The sequence below is a fragment of the Podarcis bocagei genome (genome assembly GCF_964188305.1).
Source record: "Podarcis bocagei genome assembly, chromosome: 8".
Lineage (NCBI taxonomy): Eukaryota > Metazoa > Chordata > Lepidosauria > Squamata > Lacertidae > Podarcis > Podarcis bocagei.
The window spans coordinates 21818898-21827484 of NC_138133.1; the positions used below are offsets into that span (position 1 = coordinate 21818898).

The following is an 8587-nucleotide window of genomic DNA, read 5'->3' on the forward strand; positions in this document are numbered from 1 at the left end:
AAAGCAATTTCCGCTGTGTGATGCATTTTCCTATGTTACTTTTGCTAATATATGCACTTTTATGTGGAATTTACCACAGTATATGCATTTGTGTATGCACGACTTGGCTAGAGAACTGCAGTGCAAGACATGGAGAAATGCAAATTCTGAAAGAGGGCTGTGTTTCAGTTCATGCATTGTTTTGGAAAGTCTGAATCAGGAAGGTTCAGCTTTAAATGCAAGCTAAGGGGGTAATCCTATAGCAAGCTCCATGGAGATGAGCAATCTAGAATGTAATGGATCACTAGCTCAGGCAGTTGATTCAGGCTGGGCCATGCTGGGCTAGTGTTAAGTCTCCAACCTCAGCTCAGCTGAAGATACGCTGGCATAACTTGCTCATCCCAGGTCAGTGGAGCTTCATGAAACTGAGCTGAAGCTGGCTGAACCGAGGCTGGTATAAGTCCCACCTACCCCCCAACCCCCAGGAGATTTTTGGAGCATGGCAAGGACAGGATCAGAGCTGGAAGGGACTTAGGCTGGATCCTAAGCCTGTTCATCTTGGTCACATGATGTGGCAACCCAGCAAATTTCACTGTTTGAAAGGCTTCTTCCTCCTCTGCCAGCTTTAGGTAGGGTTGCCATATTTCAAAAACTGAAAATCCGGACACAAAAGTTGTTGAACTTTTTTTGGGAAAAGTTGTTTATCTTTTTTTGAGCTCCCCCCCCCCCAGCTATTTTTTTACAAAATTTGCCAAAATATACACTTCTGACATGAGTTGGCATATGTCCTGGACATTTCAATGATTTCCATCTGGACGCTGCTTACAACAGTGGGATCCCAGCTATGAAATTTTGGACATATGGCAACCCTAGTTTAGGCAGAGAAGCAGTGGAAGCCCCACTGCTGATTGGGGTTTGAATTTCATGTAATTTTACACGGGCATGATTTACAGCTTCTTGTGCATAAGATTGCTCCTTAAAGAGATTTTCTTCCACACCCCCAGTTCATGGAAGGGGAATTGTCTGTGGCTCGTCTCTTGAGTCATATGGCATTATTATTCTTCAGCCCTGAACACAACGAGAAGCTTCAAGAAATAGGAAACCACACATTATGCATGTGATTTTAAACCAAATTGTTAGATCAATTTGTAAACTACTTTAGGAGACAGGTTTTCCCTCGAGGGCAGTCTCTCCTATGGAACACACTGTGTGGCAGATAACCTGACAGAATAACTTTGAACACTTGTCTGATGTAAGCACACCCAAAAGCCCTGCAGGGAAGCAGAGCATTTAGCAGGATTGCTATATCTGGAAAGGAAATCTGACGTGTTAAATTCCACCTTTTCCACGATTCACACCGTAGCTTCTTAGCAGGATGCAGGAGAAAGGGTGAAATTCATTTTGAATGAATAAGACATGGCTTGAATGAAATACTCTGTGATTGGTTTTGTGCGTGTGTGTTTAATTGCTTCCTATTCATGCCTTGAAACTAAAATATGACCAGAATTTGTAACTATCTATTAGAAGAGATTGGGAGTAATTGTTAGAGGAATCTTACTGTTTTGACACTGTGCTATTATCATTTCAACTCTTGTGTTGGTTGCAAAAGCGGGTGGGTGTGTTGTTTGTGGTGTAGTTTCATAAGTCACTTTCTAATTACAACTATCCAGGCAGAAAGGGAGGGGGTAATGTATAGATTGCTAGAGCATGGGGGATAAAATACAAATGAATCCTGATTTAGACCATAAAACATAATGATTAAGAGAAGAACCTCCATGCCTATATTTTTTAAGAAACCACATAATGTATTTTCCATTCAGGAGAGGAGAAGTATTCAAAAGCAGCCAGGACCACAGGTGCTAAGCTGTTTGTATTTTCAGGTAAAAAGAATCTGAAGAATGATTGTTTCCATTAAAATCAATGCTTTTCAAAACAAACAAAAAACAATTTTAACTTATAGTGAGAACAGAGCTGGCTAACAGGTAGAGATGCTTGAAGAATCTGATCCTTGCAAATTCCAATGCAAAACTCACCTAACCCAAACCTTCTGGATGAATGTGCCAACTGGAATGTCACTGCCTATTGAATTCCACACATCTCCAAATGTTCAGATGCAGTTCTCAGATCAAGATAGTTTTTAATAATAAAATAATAATATGGATACATAGATATATATTTTGAAATAATAGAAATGGACAAAGGAGTGTCCTGCAGCAGCCATGATTGGCATCCCAATCCTGCCTGGTCCATAGTGTTCTCTGTAGGGAAGCCACTTGCAAAGGAGCACCATGAGCCACACAGGAATGACTCTCGACAGCAGAGGTGCTGCTCCTGCTTCTTTGCGAACAGCTTTCTCAGAAAGGAGACTCGGGAGATGGGCTTCTACCTTCTCTCAGCAGTCAGGGTAGTCCTGCTTCTTTTCACAAGGTTTTCCCACCCAATGCCTGCCTCTCCTTCCAGCCTGACACCCTACCCCCTGACAGCCACAGATTACTCAGGGAGCTCATCCTACACTCGAGTAGGACCCTGGCAGAGACACATGCCCGACTGGCATTTTTCCTCCCTCCTGGTCAATCGTTCAGGAGCTACAAGAACTTTCTTCCACCCGAACATCACAGCGACCAATGCCAACAGACATCGACACACTTAGGGATCCACAGAGTCTTTGCAGCTTGAGTAACAGACCTCAGCAACTCAGCATTTTGGCTAATCTACTTTATTTACATATAAACACCCACGGAGCACTGCAACATGGCTCCCTCTCTCTAGCATCAGACAGCAAAGAGAAAGAACAAAGGACAATAGTCCCACTTCACAGAACACAGTAACACAATCATCCTGTCTCCATCACTTCCCACTCTGTGGAGTCAAAACATATACCGTCATGTGATAGACAACAATCCCATGACTGCAATCATGGAGCAGGAATTCTAACACCAACCTGACTGGTACTGAACTTGGCTGTGTTTCCCCAACTCATCCAACTCCCCAACCCCTCTGAATATGCTAGATTTGGCTCAGGAGCCTTATGAATCTGGTGCACACGTTCCTGTTAATTACACTGTGCTACTTATCACGAGGCAGGAAAAAGGAAAAGAAGATAGCCTCCCATTCCTGTGCACAGTGATCTCAATAAAAAAAAAATGTGGTCCACAAACATCAAATGGGAAAGAGAGACATACTAGCATACTGCACATTAAATATAATGGGCTGTTTAACCCTGAAACTGTTTGATGGGACAAGACAGATACGACGGCCAATGCTTTTAAGCTGAAAAGAGAAGCACTCTTCACATAAAGTCTTGCTTGGCCTGGATATCAGCTGCCTGTTGCCATGATCAGTTTCATTTGGTCAGCACCAATCGCTAAAGGATGTCACTGATCATGTGCAATAAAGCAGTATTAGCTCCTGAGCACATCTGGGATTAAGCCATGGACTCGACTCCTTTACTGAGAACTCATTTTTGCCAGTCAGGTCTGATTAAAGGCTGAAGAAACCAATTTCAGCCCACTTTACTTTCCTGTGTTTCTCATTGTTTATTTCATTAGGACGGTGTCTGGCCCTGGGACTCTGGCGCTGCCTAGCAGGAGACGCCATGGGCTCATCCCTTCAGTGATTGATTGCACTGACTGCAAAGCAGTATTGAAAACAGCCTCTCAGTTAAGTCGCATTTGTCAGACTTCCCTGCAAAATTCCTGCATCAGAAGGTCTGTGGAGGAATGCAGGTAAAGAAATGATTTAGAAACATTTGGGAACAGCAGAATGAGAATGAGAATACTGACATTTGGTTGAGAGGGGTGGCATTGGGTGCCAAAAATACACCCCTCAACAAAACCCTACATCAGAATGTCCTTCGTTGTCTCTCTCTCTCCAGGGAGAGAGAAACCAATCAGGAAACACATAGTGAGTGAGATAATATATCTACATAATCAATCATATCTGTTTATGCAAAGAAATGGAGGAATGGGATGATGCTCCTTCTGTTTTGCTGCCATAGTTTCATTGCTTCTGGATCTCTGGACAGCAGGTGGCTGTTCTCCGTGAAGAAGCTTCCAGCTCTGCGATGACATCATTTCCCCAAGCTGGCCATTGGATCTTTCTGGGCAGAAAGGAGTAAAGGCTTCCTGGTGCAGCTGAGCCTTGCTTGAGCAGCTCCTCGACTTATGTAGGGTCCTTGATGGTTTAGAACCACAGTCTTCCTGGGTTCTAGTTCATGCTGGAAGCCTCCTTGAGTGAAGAAGGCTTCCCACACAGAGGCTGTGTGGAGAACAACAAAATCTGTCATAGGGGACAGTGCCAAGGAGCATGCCCTCACTTCCCTCACCAATCGTGATTGGAATCATGTGTGGGGCAACACCTAAAAAGTTCTTCACATGATGCATGGGGCTCATAGCCATTGGGCTGTATCCAACTAAGTAATACTCAGAGCAAGGCCATTGAAATTAATAGAGCTAAGTTAAGTATGTCCATTGATATCACTGAGCCTACTCTGAGTTGAAATTAACTGGATACTGCCAATTGTCAATACTACTACTACTAATAATAATAATAATATCCCACACATCTGGCTGGGTTGTCCCAGTCATTCTGGGCAGCTTACAGCACATATAAAAACATAATAAAACATCAAACATAAAAACTTTCTGATACAGGGCTGCCTTCAGATGTCTTCTAAAAGTTGTGTAGTTGTTCATTTCCTTGACATCTGATGGGAGGGTGTTCCACAGGGTGGGCACCACTACCGAGAAGGCCCTCTGCCTGGTTCCCTGTAACTTTACTTCTTGCAGTGAGGGAACCGCCAGAAGCCACTCAGAGCTGGACCTCAGTGTCCGGGCTGAACAATGGGGGTAGAGATTCTCCATCAGATATACAGGGCCAAAGCCATGTAGGGCCTTAAAGATCAACAACAACACTTTGAACTGTGCTTGGAAACATACTGGGAGCCAGTGAAATGAATACAGACTTTTGCCAGGAACTCTTTCTGCAGTTGGCTCTCTCTCATGTCCTTTCTCTGTGGGTTATTCTTGGGGCTCTGCCTGATGCCTATCCTGCCAGTGTAGCCGCAGATGAGTACATCCCATCTTTTCTCTTCACAGCTAAGGAGAAGAGATAATGTTGCACCTAGCTGTGAGATACTCATGGAGAGCAAATAGATCCATGCTGTCAACATTGGTTTGTATCCCATGCTTGTCCTGCTTAGAGTAAATGCACTGGATTTCATTACCATGACTAACTTAGGTCCATTAACTTCAATAGGCCTACTCGTAGGACTAACATTAGATTCAACCCATGGTTTTTAAAAATAATTTGTACCGATGCAGGCGAAAAAATCATCTGAGCAAATTGAGATGCTAGACCAATGATGTCCAATTCAAATGCTGTGCTAGGACATATTTAGGCAAGTTGATACAATATGTGAAAATTTGGTTACTGTACCCAGATGTTCTCGGCAGTCCTTTTGAGGACAGACTTTGTTCTTTGTGAACTAGTACTTGGATAGACCACCAAAGCTTCCATATGCTGACCTACTCTAACAAAAGCACAAAAGCTAAACATAAAAGTCAATCTTCTTCTGGGTTGACCACTTTATTTATAGTACTTAGTTCAGCCTGGAGTCTTCTCTTAATATAATAAGCTTTGGTCATATTTCAGACACCTGTCTCTATCCACTTAAAGCAGCCTTTGCCTGATGGACACTAAATAGGTTATTTGCTGCAGTGCTTTTGCTGACAGTAATAGATATGGACAGGAGCATCCTTTATGAGGCAAGATTGAAGTTTTGGTCCCACCAGATTTGAGATGGAGACTTGCCACAGCTCAGATTCCACCATTGCTATTAAGAGAGATTTCAGCAGCCAGATGGTTAGGGAGAATATTGAGTTTCATGTGCACTTCTTAAAGATTAGTGATTTGTGGAAGTGGATGCTGTTACCTACACTTTATCTGCAAAGTGAAGGTAATGCTCAATGACACAAGACCAAAACGTGTCTTATATAATGTGTTTTGTTTTATTGTGACTGTCATTATCCCCATCCTAATTTGTCCCATGAAAGTTTACAGTTTCACTTCCAGATGCTGCAGCCTAAATAGGATGCTATTGCATCCTACAATGATTTTTGAGACAGTGGAGTGATGGTATGTAATTCCTCTGCTGTGTCAATATGAACCTATGCAGAGGTGGAAATTATCTGGAACGTACCTATAGCTCAGGATGTAAAAGCAAATACTGTATGTCAATATGGAATTTATGCAATGACGTATCTAAGCCAGGGTTTCCCAGTCTTCTGAGTCTCAAGGCATATTTTATTTCTCTGAATTAAACCAGAGGCACACGTTAAAAGCTTTAGACGGTACATGAGTAATAATTACAGTGGTGCCTCGCAAGACGAAATTAATTCGTTCCGCAAGTTTTTTCTTCTTGCGAGTTTTTCATCTTGCGAAGCACGGTTTCCCATAGGAATGCATTGAAAATCAATTAATGCGTTCCTATGGAAACCGCTTGCCAGGCTGGCGGTGCGGAGAAGGGCTTTTCTCCCCACCGCAAGCCTTCAGGACAGGTACGGGAACAGAGGGGAAGGGGCGCAGCACTTCTCCTCTGTTCCTGGGGCTTGCGGTGGGAGGAGGGTTTTTCCTCCCCACCGCCAACATTCAGAACAGCATTCTGAATGTTGGCGGTGGGAAGGAAAACCCTCCTCCCACCGCAAGTCTTCAGGACAGCCATCCGAAGGCGGAGAGCCCTCCTCCCACCGCCAGCCTTCGGAGGAGGTCCGAGGACAGTGGGGAAGACGCGCTGCGCTTCCCCGCTGTCCCGGAGATTTCCCTATGGGCTTTCGTCTTGCGAAGGAAGCCCATAGGGAAATTCGTTTTGCGAAGCGCCTCCAAAACTGAAAACCCTTTCGTCTAGCGGGTTTTCCGTCTTGCGAGGCGTTCGTCTTGCGGGGCACCACTGTACTGGTCCTCACCCAAAGGGTCATCTAGTCCAACCCCCTCCAATGTATTGTCTGTCTCCATTTGCCATCTTGAATCCCTACTCTTCATGGAGCAACAAGAGATATCTCTAGGGTCATTCATTGCCCAGATTTTTTCCTTCTGCTTTGTTTCGATCCATGGGTGATTTTCTTCCTCTGCTGCTACAGAAGTGGAACAGTTTTAACAGAAATTTGATTAAGTCTTAATTTTAAAGGCAAACACTCTGAATTTGCACTTTCCAAAACAACAAAAGAACCCAAATACAGCTGCTTTGGATGTCATTAGACTACCACTCTCATCATCCCAGACCATTGGACATGATTGCTGGGGCAGATTGGAAGTTGTGGGTATAACAACGTATGAAGAGCTGTAGGTTCCTCACTCCTGGTTCAGCCAGTACTTCTGGAGCTCACAAACATGGTCTGAAGACAACAGTCAGTAACTGGTACCAAGAGACATGATAATGGCACAATCCTATAGATGTCTACTCAATGTATAGCCCCATAAAGTTAAATAGAGCTTATTCCCCAATAGATGGGTATCAGATTGCAGCCTAAATCACTAAAATAAAAGAGGTTTTCCCTCTTTGTGCTCCCTCACCATCCAAACGATTCTTCTTCAGGTAAAAAGTAATAATGCACAAGCTCCAACCTATAATATGCTAACGTTATATAAATATGCACATGCACTTCTACAGTTTATGACTTCATAGAAGAGTGCAGCTTCGAGCCTTAATAGGCAGTGGTATGATTCTCCTGGAAGAATAACATTAGTAAAATGTCATTATGTAGCTGTAGATGATAAACAGGGACTTCTTGAAGTCATATCCAATGCATAATTGTGCAGACAGAAACAAAACTGTTTATATACCCACATGCGGCATTTTAAATACGTGTCTGACTTTCATTTTCCAAAATGCTCTCATTTCACACATCAAGGCTGCAATTGCCTGCACATATCTGCTCAGAAGTAAACCCCATTGTGTTCAATGGGGCTTCCTCTCAGGTAAGTAAGCATTGGACTGCAGCCTTATACACTATAATTATACTAAGGCAAACAATAAATAAAAACCTTCATTTTCTAGGAACAATCGTCTTATTACCATAGATGTGTGCAAGAACTGTAAAATTGATTTGCCAAGATCTGTTCAACCTTCCTTTAAAGGACACAGGAGATTTTCTTCGACAAGAGCACGGCACGAGGTCACATTTGTCGGTATTAACTTACTTCCTTGTTGTGTGTACGATGGATCCATCCCTTAATCCTAGCCTGGATCCTGGAAGACTCTGATTTACAAACTAGTTTATCCCAGGTCTTCATGTGGATTAGCGAGATAACGTGCACTCTGGGATGAAGACCCAGATAGTACTTTTGCTGCCTGTCTGCACAGAACCAGAGAAATGAAAGCTGAAAGCCTCTGATGTCTAATCTCAGAAATCCCCTGTATACAAGTACATTAACACATCATTATTGCAACTACAACAATGCCATTGGAATGATGCTGATATAGTGCAGCCTTTGTGAACCAGAGACCCTCCAGATGTTTTCAGCTATGTCTCCCATCATCCATGCTGGTTGGGGCTATTTGGATCTGTAATGATTTAGCATCTATAGGGCACCAGGTTGGGGGAAACCGACA

The 8587-nt window shown here is 43.3% G+C and overlaps 1 long non-coding RNA gene across 2 annotated transcripts; it reads left to right on the top strand.

The window, feature by feature from the left end:
• The first annotated feature begins 291 nt into the window (after positions 1 to 291).
• Positions 292 to 8152, top strand: LOC308593646. 2 transcript variants are annotated; one of them, XR_014011025.1, is made up of 4 exons: positions 292 to 384; positions 3528 to 3704; positions 5076 to 5151; positions 8033 to 8152. It is a non-coding gene; the product is annotated as an uncharacterized lncRNA (long non-coding RNA). The 2 variants fall into 2 exon arrangements; XR_014011026.1 differs by lacking the exon at positions 8033 to 8152 and having other exon boundaries at positions 5076 to 5199.
• Positions 8153 to 8587: the final 435 nt, after the last annotated feature.